The 15,843-nt window shown below is 43.0% G+C and overlaps 1 protein-coding gene and 1 pseudogene across 3 annotated transcripts in view; one reads left to right on the forward strand and one right to left on the reverse strand.

The window, feature by feature from the left end:
* The window catches only part of MRO (maestro), a 41,424-nt gene that overhangs the window by 8,710 nt on the left and 16,871 nt on the right, over nt 1–15,843 (forward strand). For 2 of the 3 annotated variants that reach the window (XM_046671987.1, XM_046671985.1), the window contains exon 2: nt 12,539–12,669. The gene's annotated coding sequence lies outside the window, so the exon portion shown is untranslated. Of the gene's footprint in view, nt 1–2,067; nt 2,165–12,538; nt 12,670–15,843 lie in introns of all 3 variants that reach the window. The other variant, XM_046671986.1, reaches the window with a different exon arrangement.
* On the reverse strand, nt 12,846–13,405 carry LOC124244983 (60S ribosomal protein L17-like; annotated as a pseudogene).

Consider the following 15,843-nt stretch of genomic DNA (forward strand, 5'->3'; position numbering starts at 1 on the left):
AGTTGTTGAATTTCTAATTTCGTCTTCATTTAGCTTAAAGTTGAAGGAGAGAATTCAAAAGCTGGTGATCACTAGTAGGTGCCTACTCACTTCCTAGTGTCATGAACAAACGTGTGTCAGGGGAGCCGAGTGGCCAAGAGGAAAAAAAGTGAGTGATTTCCTATTGACCCTGAAGGAAGCTGGGAAATCAGTCTTTTCCCTTTGGCTCTCTTCCCACATGCTAGAGAGCATCATGATAGGCAGTGATAAACAAATCTGTCATCACTGAAGACACAAAGACTTTCCCTTATTAACAAATCTTTAATTAAAGAGTTTATAACATATGCAATTGTTAGCAAAAGGAAAACACCTACGAATGAATTCCTTGAAAATGCAATCAATCCAGAAGATGCTAGTTCTAGAGAAGGTCTCCCAAGTTCATGACTCAGATTCTTAGAATCCTTGTTACTGAGCAGTCACACAGGTTTGTTCATCCAATACACAGGAGGGTCAATAACTGGAATGCCAGGCTTGCGGCAAGGAAAGAGTTTTATTATCAAAAGGCAGCCAGATGAGGAGATGGGAGTTAAAACTCAAAACCACCTCCTCACAGGGAGAAAGGTAGGGGTTTTTCTCTGGGGTTTTAGGTAGGGGAGGGGGAGCATGTGGCTTTGCTGGTTGGTGCCTTCCCACCAGCCTGCGTTTGTTCTTGAGGACCGAATTTCTTTTCCCTTGACTTGTCTGGACTTTTCTGGTTAGTTTTCATCTTCAGCCTGCATTTGGCCTTGTAAGGCTGAATCTTGAAGTCTGGACCTTAATTTCCTGGGAAAAACAGCTCACTCGTATACTAAGGAGGGACAGAAAGAGGTGGTTAGTTTTAAACAACAGTTGGTTGTGCTGAGTATGCACAGGGGCAGTTAGCAAAGCTCATCTCAAAGTTTTCGCCCAAGGAAGATTTTAACTTCTTCATTCTCAGTTTCGTTCTGTCTCTACCCCATTAAGAACTGGCCACTCTTGCCTTTCTCTCCCCTTCTCCTTTATTATTTCTCTCATAACACCTATGACAAACTATTCCTTATACATTATTGGCTTACAATCTTTCTCCCAGATTACGAGCTTCTTATAGACAAAAAATGGTTTTGTCTCCATCTTTATATTCCCAGAGTGAGGCACAAAATAAGTGCTTTGAAAATGTTTGTAGAATGATTGAATGATATTGATTCAAACTGGTTAGAAAGGTATCAATAGGGAAAAGCAGAGATTTGTTAACTTATTGAGGAAAAATAAGCTGCAAAAAGAAAGAGTAGACTTTCTGAAAAAGATCTTGAAATTCTAACTGATCACGACTTGAATAAGTTGCAGATAAGGGCATAGTAGGAGATATTCTTACACAAGAAGTGCATAGAGTGGGGCTGGTCCAGTGGCGCAGCGGTTAAGTTTGCATGTTCCGCTTCTCGGTGGCCCGGGGTTTGCCGGTTCAGATCCTGGGTGCGGACATGGCACCGCTTGTCAAAAGCCATGCTGTGGTAGGCGTCCCCTGTATAAAAGTAGAGGAAGATGGGCATGGATGTTAGCTCAGGGCCAGTCTTCCTCAGCAAAAAGAAGAGGATTGGCAGCAGTTAGCTCAGGGCTAATCTTCCTCAAAAAAAAAAGAAAAAAAGAACTGTACACAGTACCCTTATGGTTCTTATATTGAATTTTGAATCATAGATCTCAGATCTGTGAGAAATCTCCTCATCCAGCTTTCTACCTTTAAAGAGTTTTTTTTAGTAGATAAAGCAAACATAACAAAATTTGAGATTTATATGAATTTAATCTTAACTGTTGGGTTGTATCTGAGAGTTTTGTAACTGATGAGAGATGTGAGTGACGAAGGGCAGAGAGCAGTGCTTCACAACCCCACAGACTACTTTCATGGGATAGAAGGTCCGTACATGCAGACCCTGTTACCAATGTCGTATCCACCCCCTACACTTCTTTCTTGCTAAAACAGTCCTGATTTTGTTCTGGGTAGTAATGTGACTTAGTCCAGTTGATGAATTGTTATTAGTCTAAGAAAATTATGGAAATCCATCTTTCCTTTGCCAGATACTGGTTTTCTTGCCTCTCTTGCAATTGGAAAGAAGTGTCTACGTGGCTAGTTCTGGTCAAAATGCGTAAGCGGAAGTGTGCTGAGAGACTTCTGGTAAGGATTTGTTACACTGAGAAAGATGTGGCTGGTGCTATTCTTCCCCATTCATTCCACCTCGAATGTGGAAAGATGCACTGGAGATGTGGTAACAACCTCAGACAAGCAGGAGGGTGAAGCACTGGTGTAATGACAATAGCTAGAGCAAGTAAAAAGATGAAAAGAACTGAGGTCCTTGAAGGCACCGCTGAGCAGGTGAGCCAATGCTAATAGCTCCTATCTCTGGATTTTTGTGTTATGTAATAAAACAAAACAAAACAAAAACAACTCTTTATTTTTCAGACACTATGGATTGGATATTCTGTTACTTGCATCTGAAACTATTCCTGATTGATATGGGGTACATCACTGACTGGATCTTCTCAGTTTTATCAGAAACACTTACTAGCATTACTGCAAAACAATTGGACTATTTTAGTAAAATGCCAATAGGGGGATTTTGGTTTTACAAAAAGAATTAATTCATACCCAAAATAAAAACACAGTACCAAAAGATCAATCTAAAGATATATACAGGCTATCGTTTTTTTTTTTTTTTAAAGATTGGCACCTAAGCTAACAACTGTTGCCAATCTTCTATTTTTTTTTTATTGCTTTTTCTCCCCAAATACCCCTAGTACATACTTGTATATTTTAGTAATGGGTCCTTCTAGTTGTGGCATGTGGGATGCCGCCTCAACATGGCCTGACGAGAGGTGCCATGTCAGTGCCCAGGATCCGAACCAGAGAAACCCTAGGCCGCCTAAGCGGAGCGAGCGAACTTAACCACTGGGCCACGGGCCGGCCCCAAGGCTATCTTTTAAGAATCAGTAAGAAAGAAGGTAAGGAAAAACTGATGTTTATTGAGTGTCTACCACTGGCCTGGCTCTACACCGGATGTCTTCCCAATTAATCCTCACGAATCTCACAAGAGGTTCCATTTTTTCCCGCCTTATATATGACGTACCTGAGCCTTATAGATGTTAAAATGACCTGCCCAAGGTCACACAGTAAACCCTAGAGACAGGAGGTAGGCATAGAGAATTATTTTAATGATCTCCAAACGAATAAAGTTTTCTAATGAATAATGTTTTATTCATTTGCACTAAATTGAAGCAGATCTCAATTAGAGAAAAAGTTAAATTATATAATATGTAAAGGAAATGGATTTTGATTACTTTGAATTGTTACAGCACCCAATTAAGTTAATAAAAATCTTAGTAGATTACCTTATGGATCTTGCTTTAATAAATATATAAGATTTCTTTCTAATTAGTACATCCTTTTTTTTTCTTTTTGGTAAAAGGTGTTTCTAAAATACTTGAAAGTGCTAAAAAAATTTTTATCTTTTACGATATCTAAACCTTCCTCCCATCAAACTTGCTCATATATTAAGTGCTGCTAATTGTCAGTTGTAAAAGTCAAACTTCAAATTAACCCTTGTCTGCATAAGTTCCAAATTATGAGGCTCAATTAAGTTTTACTACACATAAAAGGTTATTATTTGGATAAAGGTGAGCAGCAGATCTAACGTGAAGAAATGGAAGCTAATTAGCTCAGGCCACCACAAAAGATCTTTCAAATAGGCTTTCATTCTCTAGAACCATCTCTTACATAAAGCCTTTGTTGACTAGTGCCATTGTGGCAATCTTTTATGAGTAGTGACAGGGAGAGTGAACCAAGCAAACAATATTGGAGAGACAGGGAGACCCCTGGGCTGCCCGGAGCTGGAGTGGGTCTGGAGATGGAAGGTGTGCAGATAACAGGTGAGGGGAGATAACGTTGGAGAAGTAAAATGGGGCAGAGCCTGGAAAGCTTTGAGAATCAGTATGAGGAGCCTGAACTTGATCTTGAAAAGTTCTTGAAGGTTCTAGAAGATTAGTTGTATGTTATGTTGAGGGATCCTGCAAAGTGCACAGAGAATGAGGTCAGGGAAATTCATTTCAATTCTTTAATTCATCTATAAACTTCTTAAGGGCTGAGGCTTTATCTCTCATCTGTTTGCTGTCCTTGTGTGTATAAGCCACATTGTGTCCAAGATATGAATCCAAGAAATACTCCATAAACAATTATGATTGTGTTGACTGAAATAAAGAGTCTAGGTAAAAGTTAAGGGAAGGAGTTTATTCAGTAATCAAAGTGAGGAACTCCAGTCCTGAGAAACAGGCCAACAGAGTGTTCTGAGGAACTGCTCTGAGGTCCACAGACCTGAGTGCAGTTTTTATACCTTTTAACAAAGCAGTGTAGGCGCAGGAAAGGCCTTACATGTCTAATAGTCTCAGCCTTCAAAGAGAGAAAGAACTTTTTGGTTATATGTCAAACGAGGCTTGGACTATTGGTGTTATCTCTGTGTGGAGGGAGGCAAGGACCAGTGTTGTTACTTTTCCCCTCAATCTCTAAGAAATGAGGTGGGAAATGTGAGGGCGAGGTACCCTTTATCTCTTCCTGTTGCTGATTCATCCTGCTGCCGTCTTCAGTCATGAGATGAGGGGTTGCAAGGTCATCTAAACACAAGCTTAGGAGGCCTGCATGGGGCTTCACAGCGCAGCATGGATTTTTATTGTACTGACTTTAAGCCTATGCAGCTTGCTTGCAAGATTCACCTATCAGACCATGGAGAGGGGTCCCAGTTTCATTCACGATTGTTTACCCAACCCCAGACCATTGAAGTGACAATGTTAGCAAGAAACACAAGCTCGAGGTTGAAGTAATGAAACTCTGGAATTTTTGCAAATCTTCTTTCTGGGAGGTCTCCAAGAACGAGTGAGCAACAGTTGGGGTGAGTTACTTGGTGGTAGTTTATTTGTGCCCGGCAGTCAATCAACCTGGTGGTTACAGGAGAACCCTAAATTTGGGTTCTGAATCCACTGAAGCAAAGAGTAATGGAATATGTGGTGGCAGAGACAACACCTAAGACAGAGGTCAAGACATTCTTCCTTTCCCTCATTCCCAATTCAATTGAACTGTGTGATCCCAGAGTACTCGGTACTGAGTGACATCTCTGTGGATTGCCCTTCATCACTTTCTCTGCAGTTCAGGTCTGTAGTCATGGACCCTAAGTCTCAAAGAACTGGATGGCTACTTTTTATAATTAATTAATTAATTTGTATTCCAATTAAACTTTATTTATGGACACTGAAATTGCAATTTCATGTAATTTCCATGAGTCATGAAATATTTTTCTTTTTTTTTTTGCTATCTTCCCCCATTTCCCCCACCCCCTACTCCCTCCCTGGGAAATCACCAATCTGTTCTCTGTTTCTTGAGTTCAGTTTTTTTAGATTCCACATATAAGTGAGATCATACAGTATTTATCTTTCTCTGTCTGACTTATTTTGCTTAGCATAATGGCCTCAAGGGCATCATGTTGTTGCAAATGGCAGGATTTATTTCTTTTTTATGGCTGAATAATATTCTATATATATATTTACAGCATGTCTTCTTTATCCATTCACTTGTTGATGGACACTTAAGTTATTTCCATGTTTTGGCTGCTGGGAGTAATGCTGCAATGAACATGGGGGTTCAGAAACCTCTTTGAGAGAGCGATTTCGTTTCCTTTGAATATGTACCCAGAAGTGGAATTGCTTGATCATCAGGTCGTTCTATTTTTAATTTTTGGAGGAACCTGCGTACTTTTAGAAAGCCCTAAACTCACAACTTGGAAGCAGATAAAATTGATGAGTCTTCATTCATATTTCCTCTAAAACAACCAACTCCCAATTAACTGATTTTAAAAACTCATTGATTTTACAGCATTTCAGTCTTTATACAGCTTTCTAGAAGCACATCTACTGAACAGTGTGAGCTTCTCTTTATTTACCCCTGGCTGCAACCTTGCTACATTTCAAGGCACATCTCCTGAACGTGCTCCAGGACTTCTGAGTCTGGAAACTTTCCTGGTTGACAATGCATGTTTTGATTGCAGTAGTAAAGTCACTGTGGACTAGAAAAACCTGTTCTGTTCCACATTTAGCATGTAGTGTTCATTTTGACTTTAATTATTACATATTTTAGATGGAAGAGGAGTGGTGTCTGGATGTGGAATGAGGAAGGAGGAAAAACACATCACAAAGGGCTTTGGCTAAGGTCTTCCTAGAAAGATAAGGGTTTTCCATTCAGCGTTTTGAATTTGCTTGCATAAATATGTTACAAAATTGCTATAACTCTAAGCTGTATTATCAAGTTACACCATGAAGACGGACGTCCCATACAGCAGGTCCTTGCAAGGAAAGAGCAAGAAGAGGGGATGGCCACTCCCTAGTTCCAATGATTGGACAAATTCAACCTTTGGCCATTAAGTTAATTCCAGGATGGATTTCACAAATGCTCAGAGTGGGGCTGATATTAGGATAGCTGTGATAGATCAACCCGGTGTGGCATTGTATAGAGCAAATGCCAGCAGTAAAATTATGCTAAGAGTCCCAGGCTACTAACTCCTCCAGGACACCATCTTGAGAAGCATCCTAACTGCACACTTAGATGACCATTTGTGGCGAGTATGTGGGAGGAGGGGTTGCAATTTCCCACACTGACGAAGTGGTGTGCCTTAGTAATATATAGGGAATGCTGCTTACTTAAATTGGCTGTATCTAATTCTATCCCACGCCACATTATCATCATCAGTAAAGAGAAGATCCTGTTATTGCTGTGTTGTCCAATTTGAAGAAAGTCACCGGTGTAATTCTTTATTAAAAGTCATTTAATAGTCGTGTTACCCTGAGAAATGGCTGTGGAGACCTTCAGCCAGTGACCATCTTTTATACAACAAAGAGAAAGCCTATCGTCATAAACAATTTACCACCCCCACACACAAATGAAATTAGTGCTAAACAAACGCCCCTTTGCTTAAGCTACTATTGCATTTATTAGCCACTGGGAAATAAGAAAATGCGTTTTTTAGCAAGCTGACTCCTTATAATTCCTGTTATATTTCTGTAGAATTAGAGTGTTGTGACACCTCAAACCAATGTTTGCTTTTGTTGAAGTGAAAAGCAACACTAAAAATGTGCTGAAGATTGTAAAGATTCAGACAAATGGAGCAATCATTTGCTAAAAGTCCACTCCATGGACTGAAGGTTTATGTCCCCCTAAAATTCTCATGTTGAAACCTAGTCGCCAGTAGGATGGTGGTGTTTGGAGGTGGAGCCTTTGGGAGGTGATTAGGTCATGAGAGAGGAGACCTCAGGAATGGGATTAGCACCCTCATAGGACGAGACAGGAGAGAGCTTGCTTCCTCTATCTGCTCTCTGCCATGTGAGGACACAGCCAGGAGATGGCCATCTGCAAACAGGAAGCCAGCCCTCACCAGACACCACATCTGCTGGCACCTTGATCATGGACTTCCCAGCCTCCGGAACTGGGAGAAATAGCTGTTTGTTGTCAAGCCACCCAGTCTGTGGTACTTTGTTATAGCAGCTGGAGTGGGCTAAGACGCCCACCAGGTGTAAGGCACTGTGCTGGGTGATGCAGGTTTGGAGCGAGGTCCCACAAAGACGGGAACACAAGCCTCGCTTCCTACAGGCGCACGACCCAGGATGGGGAGCTGGGTTCCCAGGCAGTAGTTGAATACACATTGGCTCGTGCTGGCCGCTGCTACAGGAGGGCAGGTGCCTGGGGAGAAACTGAGCAGGCTGTTAGGGCTGGGGAGGACTTGCAGCGTGCGGTTCAAACGAGGCCTGGAAGAAGCAGGTAAATGAGGGCTGGGTGCAGGGAGGGCTGCATACTCCCAGGCATGAAAAATAGACACTGAGTGTAGACGTTTTCGGGGAAGTGAAGGAGCTGAGAGGAGAGTGAGTGTGTCAGTGACTTGGGAGAAGGGCAGCAGAAGGGAAGAGGTGAGGTGGGAGGTCAGGCAGCCAGGTGGCCGGGTTAGGAGACTGGCAGGCCAGGGCAAGGGTGAAGCCAGGAGCCCGGGAGCTCAAAATTTACTGAGACCCTCACTCTCAGGTACCCATCTGCATTTGCACAGCCCTGAGGGCCTGTGTCTCCTAAAATTTTGTCCTAGGTGTCTCTCTCGCTTTCTTCAGTCCCAGCCCTGATTGGACGGGACAAACATCATAATGGACACTGGACGGAAGAACCATGGCCTGCCTGCTTGTGACCTGTCTGAGGGCAGGGATCGTATCGTCTTCATCTGTATATTTTTCATTCCCTATGCGCTAGTGTTGGCACCCAGAGAGCCCGGCACCCAGGAGACTCTCAATGAATGGTTATTTAATGAATAAATATTTGTTTAATGACATAGTCAGGGCAACCAAGGCAAATGCAGTCAGCAAATCGATCCTGGGGCTCTACATACTCAGTCTCCAAACAGAAGCAGCACAGTGTAAAGGCGTAGTTGTTACACTTGTGTCCGAGAAGACCTTGCCCTGGAGCGAGTTCAGCGTTTAAACTCTACCGCCCGATGTGTAGAAGAACGCAGTGTGTGTGACTTATAAACAAAATGTGTGTAAGTTGTGATCAAAATCAAGGTCTGATGACCTTGACACTGGAACAAATGATTCAAAATACAAAACCCCAAAGTAGAAAAACGTTCTGTAAAATTCTAACACTCAGAGTGCTTTCCTCCTACATCCGTTCCCAAAGGGAATTTTTAAAAAGAAATACAAATAGTTCTTTTTTTTCTTTTTTTAAGAGATAAATGTCACTCTATTGTTAGATTTGGGGTTGCTATGTTACTTAATTATATTAAACGTCATTTCTGCTCATCCAAGAAAAATCTTTTCCTTTTCATCCTCTTTTTTGGGAACAATGTACGTGTAGCCTAAATAAATATTCATTCGGGGGAGTGAATTCTTAGCATAAAATTTGTAATAATGAATTCAACTTTATTTTTATTCTAATAGGGGCTTAAATTCAGGAGCAGATAGAAAGCTAGGCTTCTCTTTTCTCTAGGGACCAAAATCAAAATGAGAAGCCGGCCAACCTCCTTCTTCTACACCCACTTAGCAGTGTAAAATGAGGGAAGCACGCCACCAGTAGCTTTCTCACAGGTTCCCCAGAATTTAAGAGATGGCAACTCTGGAAGCTTTGAGTTCACGCTTGACTAGAACTGAATTAATAAAAGAAAGAGAGATTAATGATATTCTTGTTCTATGATTAAATATGTTAGTTGTTTAATAGAGAAATGAATTTAGTATTTGTTTGTCTTCAGAAGCAAGAACTGAGATGTGAAAATGGCCTAAGAGCAGAGGTACAGAGAGCTGTCTGCCTTCCTGCCTCCCCTCAGCCTCTTCCCGCTTCCCCTCCTTGGACCTATTGCTATTAAAAAAAAACCCTGCAGTTTATTTTTTAATGTAGGCTGTTGGGGGATGTGCACAGCCATTAAAAAATAATGCTTAAAAGTCCAGGGGCCGGCCCTGTGGCCGTGTGGTTGGGTTTGCATGCTCCACTTCAGTGGCCCAGGGTTTCCCCAGTTTGGATCCTGGGTGTGGACATGGCACCACTCATCAGGCCATGCTGAGGTGGCGTCCCACATGCCACAACTGGAAGGACCCACAACTAAAAATACACAGCTTTGTACCGGGGGGCTTTGGGGAGAAGAAGTGCAAGAAAAAAAAAGAGCTGTAACTTTCTATTCTGAGAATCCCTATTGATTTTTTAAATTGAAAGCAATAAATTCTTTGGGTAAGAAAATTCAAACAATACAGAAAAGTACACATTTGAACTAAAAGCTTCCTTCCCTACCCAATTACTCTCCTCCCAGGAGACTCCTGGTAATGATTCCTTGTGTGTCTTTTGAGAAAAAAGTTGGCCATGTCAGTATACATTTTTTTTTTTTTGAGGAAGATTAGCCCTGAGATAACATCTCCCACCAATCCTCTTCTTTTTGCTGAGGAAGACTGGCCCTGAGCTAACATCCATGCCCATCTTCCTCTACTTTATATGTGGGATGCCTGCCACAGCATGGCTTGACAAGCAGTGCATATGTCCGCATCCAGGATCCGAACCAGCGAACCCCAGGCCGCCAAAGCGGAGTGTGCAAACTTAACTGCCGCGCTGCTGGGCCGGCCCCTCATCCATTGCCTTTTAAAAATTTATGTGCATTGAATTATAATGTATTCTTCTCTGCACCTCGCTTTTTTCACTTAATAATATATCTTGAAAATCTCTTTGTTTCCGCACAACTACAGTATTCCATTGTATAAAGCTACCCTAATTTATTTATTTAACCTGTCTCCTGCTGATGGACATTTGCAAAAATTTTTTGCTATTACAAATAATGTTTCAACGAACACCTTTTCACATGTATCTTGACATCATCTTTCATATGTATTCATAAGGTAACTGGGCCAATGCATACAGTTGCATAGATTGTACACTGCGCAAAGTGCCTCATCTGCGTGGGCACCAGTCACTTGGTAGACAGAATAACTAAATTTAAATACTTATTATGATAATTTTCTGGCAAATAGACATAAAACATCTTGAGGAAGGGGTTCCTTTTTCTAATTTGCAGAAAATCACCACAGCCCTAGGTAAATGATCATTGGCACACTGAGTCAAAGGACACATGTACACAGACTTTTGATAATATTGTCAACTTCCCCTCCAAAATGATTGTACCAAGAGACATTCATTTTGACAGGTAATAGTGGTTGATTCTAAGATCTGAAATTTTCTCTATGTTCAACTGTGGTCAACTTTCATTTACCAGAAGTTACGAGAAAGAGTAAGAACAAGAATACTTAAAGCTACAAAAAAATTCCCAGTGGGTAAAACTGAGTGATCTGCTTGTCTTACTTTCCCTTCCTTTCTGGGGATGATCTCACGTGTAGTCTCTTGAGGGAACAGAGGCCAACAGGAGGGAGAGGAAGCTGCTGCAGGCCCGGGGCACCTACGGCCTGCAGAGTTGATTCCTGAACACATGGGTGTTAATGAAATGGTCTTTTGTTCTTTTCCGGAGGAATTAAATGAATAACATGGGGAAAGGTGCTGTAAGGATGCGATGGAGCTATGGTGGGAGGCTGGCATTATGAGATCAAAGATGGGATTGTTGAAATACATCTGTTGTGGCTGCACAGTCGTGCGTCACTTAACATCGGGGATGCATTCTGAGAAATGCTGCATTAGGCGATTTCATCGTTGTGCAAACATCACAGTGCACTTACACAAACCTAGATGCTCCAGCTTACTACACACCTATGCTCTATGGTACTGATCTTAAGGGACCACCGTCATATACGCGGTCTGTTGTTGACTGAAACATCGTTACCGGCGCATGACCCTTTAAAAGAATATCCTACTACTATAGTCTTCTCCAGTCTCTCAAAGAAGAGTCAGCTGTCCTAATAATAGACTGGATTTTTCATGACGGCAGCACACATTGTAAAATTGTGGACATGGGTCTATTGTTCCGTTGGTCAAATTGTGCCTGACATTGTTCTCATTGTCATATAAGCCTAGACACTTGTCACTCAGTGGGATTCTACTGCATTCTCCTGTAAACGTAAAACCAAAAGGAAGGTAAACGCAACCCTGAGACTAATGGTTAGATCAAGAGGAAGGAGCATATTGAACAATGTCCACAACAAACTGAAAATGGAGACAAGGAAGGTGGAGGAGAGGGCGGAGAGGAAAACAGGTGGGAGGAGGTGGAAAGGATGGGAGAGAGGAAGGCTGTTGAGAATAAGAACGACCTTCAGAGGTGAGTGCCAGGGTCCACACAACTCCGGCTGGTCAAAGCAGGAGAGGAAGCCAGACACATAGACCCCAGTGCCGTCAACAAGCTTTGAGGGGGCTGGCCCCGTGGCCGAGTGGTTAAGTTCGCACGCTCCGCTGCAGGCAGCCCAGTGTTTCGTTGGTTCAAATCCTGGGCGCGGACATGGCACTGCTCATCAGACCACGCTGAGGCAGCGTCCCACATGCCACAACTAGAAGGACCCACAACGAATATACAACTATGAACTGGAGGGCTTTGGGGAGAAAAAGGAAAAATTAAAAAAAAAGTCTTTAAAAAAAAAAAACAAGCTTTGAGGCTTTGGGCAAGTCCCCCACCCAGTCTGCCTGCCCCTCAGTTTCCCTACTTGTCAACAAGGGATGAGAATGACCTCCTCCTAGGACTGGAAGGACAGAATGACGACTAGCATGAGGATGCTTTAGAACATTAAGAGCAGGCACGAAATGACACGTGGTCATGTCTGTGGGGTTGATCTGGCCTCTCACAGTGCTGTCTATTGATCCTATTCTCTTCCACAGTAAAGCACGTGTAGCTTTCTCACTGGGCCCTTGCAGAAATAGAAACTAATATGAGAATCTTCAAAGTTTGCCAAACAGCATGGCCTGAAATGTATCTCTAGCAATTATCAGGGGCAGATAGCCTGAAAAGGTCTTATTATGTATTTCTCTCTGGTGATAGAACTCTAATCTGTTCTATGTTTCATCTTCAAGGACAAAATGTGGCTTACAGTCAGCCCCAAGCTTGCTTAAAGAACAGTGATGTTCCCAGGATTAGTTACGTCTGCCTTTCCTCAGAATGAAGTGGAAGCCAGTTGCACATGGTTCCTCATTCCCTCGCTCAGGTAAGACAGCACAGAACATTTTCCGGATTCTACTGGTTCTATTAAACATTGCAGTTCAGCACAGTTTATTGGTTGCTATAGATTGAACCAGTTGGTTATGTAAAAATGTTTCTGTAAGTTTATGATTATTTTTTGGAAGAAGGGGTATTGGTGATTGTGTGGGAGTAATTAATGTCTCAGAAAAGATGTTTAAACTTGAACTGTTTTTTAAAAATTTTATTTGCATTCATCTTATGCTGAATTGATTCCCGAGCCCTAAGTTTTTGTCTCTTCTGCGATATTTTTTCTTCTGTGCAACAATCCTCTCTTTCTCAGTAAAGATCATCTCAGTGTGGCAGGAGGAGCTCACGGAGGGGTTAAGCGGACCAGGAGCTCTGGACATCCAGAGACGCATCCTGGGGGCTTTGTTCTTAAATGAACTCTATGCCCAGAGAGGCAACATCTAAACTGTTAAGTTCAGCATTCCTCTGCATTTTCAAGCACATAAGGCAAAAACTCAGTACTCTTTCGGGGCCCCTGGCCCTGTGTCCAGCCCCACTCTTTGGCCTGGGCACTCCACCATTGTTAGATGGAGTGGCATGCATTGCTTCTGCAAAGTGTCATCTTTCAGAGACTTGGTGGCTTTTCAGATATGTGTACCTTTGATGGTCTGGGCAGTTTCACAGATGTTCTTAACGTGAACATGGAGATACGAAGCTCTTGATTTGCATGATTTTGCAGGGTTTTCTGGGTCAAGTGAATAGTGAACCGTTTTCAGAGATCATCTCCGGTTACCTATGGAAGAACTTGAACTTATGCTTTCATTCCAGTAGTGATAATGACTGCCAAGTAATAAAGTCAGGAAAACAGAAGGCAGGACAGACAGACCAGACAGTGGGTTGGACAAGGAAATGGCTGAGAGCAGCTTTCCGTTCACAGAGTCGGTAGAACTGGAGAGCCTTCGCTTCACTTCCCGTCTGGGCATCGGGAGGCGGCTGCTTCCCTGGGCCAGAGGGTATGGGAAGCCGAGGGATAAATCTGGTGCTTCTCCCTATGGCATCCACTTTCCTCAAGATTTGGGACAAAAAGACCATTGCTTTTACATTAGAACAAACCAGGTATGTGGCGGAGAGGGAAGCAAATGGGGGCTGAAGTTTGAGAAGAGCCTCCCAAGGCTCTGGGCTTGGTGCAAGTGGCTTGTGGAAGAGTTTGGGATGCATGAGGTTACCCGGCTCATCCGGCGGCATCCAGCTGGGCCCCCATGCCTGTGCCACACCTGCCTCCTACAATGCCTTCCTTCTCTGTCTCTCCCTGCTCAACTCTGTTCCTGGGAAGCCCAGGTGCCGACATTCCTTCTTTTATGAAGGATATCCTGGTGGACTGCCCCTGACTCCATGCTCTTCGTCAGCTCCTCTCTATGGCACTTACTGATTCCCATAGACACGTAAGACCATGTCTCAGGTCCTCTCCTGGTCCGTTCTCCTGGAGGGCACAGTCTGAGCATTGTGCCACCTGACGAGCTCTCTGCCTTGTTGAAAGTAGGATCTCAATAAACATTTGAAGAATGAATGAAAGAGAAGTTGGTATTCCCAATTTGTGGCTGAGCAGGCAGCTCATTTTCTTTCTCGAAGTGAAACTCAAGAGAGGGTTTGGCTTGACCTGGGAGTATTTCCAGAAAGAAGATGGAAGAGAGGAAACTAAAAACCATCCCTTTTAGACAAGTTTCCGTATTAGACCATGTACCATCACAGAAAGAGGGTCTTCTGAAAATCCTGACACTAGAGAGAAACCATTTTGATCAGTGACTGTCATTTCTCACCATTTCCCAAGTCTAAATCAAAAGTGAATTGTTGATTGATTTCATTCTGCCTGTTGCCCTTCTCATCAGTAATGTAGACTAAATAATCACCCTCTTTGATTTCTCCCATTGCATCAGCCCCAGTGTACTTCTGACAATAAGGAAATCTTAATTGAGAATGAAAATAGAGCCATTAAACAATAAAATTAAATCATTACGGCGTGCAAAGGACATCATGTCATCAGTAAGTGAAAATATTGCAATCAAATTATCAACGTTCCCCTCAAATTCTCAGAAGAACCGTGCTGTCCTAAGGCCATGTTAGGAGGATCTTAATTCTCTCGGGGCATCATGACCTGGTTTGGATGCTTGCCAAGTTTGTGCTGTGTCTGGGACTCTCTGGGGCCATTAGCTGGGTCCACACCCTTTGTGGGAAGTGTTTAATAAAGCTCAAGTTGGATCAGTAAGATTCCTGGGTACCAATTCTGATTCTGCCCCTGATTTTCTTTGTGGCTTGAAGCCAAACAGGAAAACTTGTCTGCATTTTAGTTTTCTTATTTGGCAAATGAGGAAGACATTACTTCTCTAACAAATCTCTTAAAACCTGAATACTGCATAAGGAAACTTTAGACATAAGGGGTCATTAATAGCATACCTCTTGTGTTTCTGTCCATGCAGTGGGGGTGAATTTCAGTCCTGGTTCCCCAGTGAGATTTGGCTGAGCATCCTTAAACTGCAGTGCAGAGTTCCCTTCTCCAGCAGCCTCTGTCTTCTGGGTTATTTTAATTTTTTTTACTTTTTCTTTTTTGAGGAAGATTAGCCCTGAGCTAACATCCACTGCCAATCCTCCTGTTTTTTTTTGCTGAGGAAGATTGGCTGTGAGCTAACATCCATGCCCACCTTCCTCTACTTTGTATGTGGGACGCCTGCCACACCATGACTTGATAAGGGGTGCATATGTCCGCACCTGGGATCCAAACTGTTGAACCCCGGGCCTCCGAAGTGGAGCATGCAAGCTTACCCGCTAGGCCACCAGGCTGGCCCTGTGTGGTTTAATTTGATCTGCTTTTTGGTCATTCTAAGCACTACATGGATTAGTTCAGTATAAGAATATGTCCTCTCAAGTCCTATCCCACTCCTAGGGGATAACCCACCTCTGGATTTACTGACAAGATTAAGGCTGACTTGGAAGAACTGAACTCGCGCATCCTTCTCATTTTCATGATGACGTATCTCCATCTCTATGGTTGCCTTCCAGTTTCAGACAAAGGGGGGCATCTCTCCTCCTTTCTACAACTGACACTTTCCCCTGCGCCCTCGGCCCCTCCCTTCACCCTCGGCCCCTCCCTGCGCCCTCGGCCCCTCCCTTCGCCCTCGGCCCCTCCCTTCGCCCTCGG

Source organism: Equus quagga, chromosome 9 (assembly GCF_021613505.1).
Source record: "Equus quagga isolate Etosha38 chromosome 9, UCLA_HA_Equagga_1.0, whole genome shotgun sequence".
Taxonomy (NCBI): Eukaryota; Metazoa; Chordata; class Mammalia; order Perissodactyla; family Equidae; genus Equus; species Equus quagga.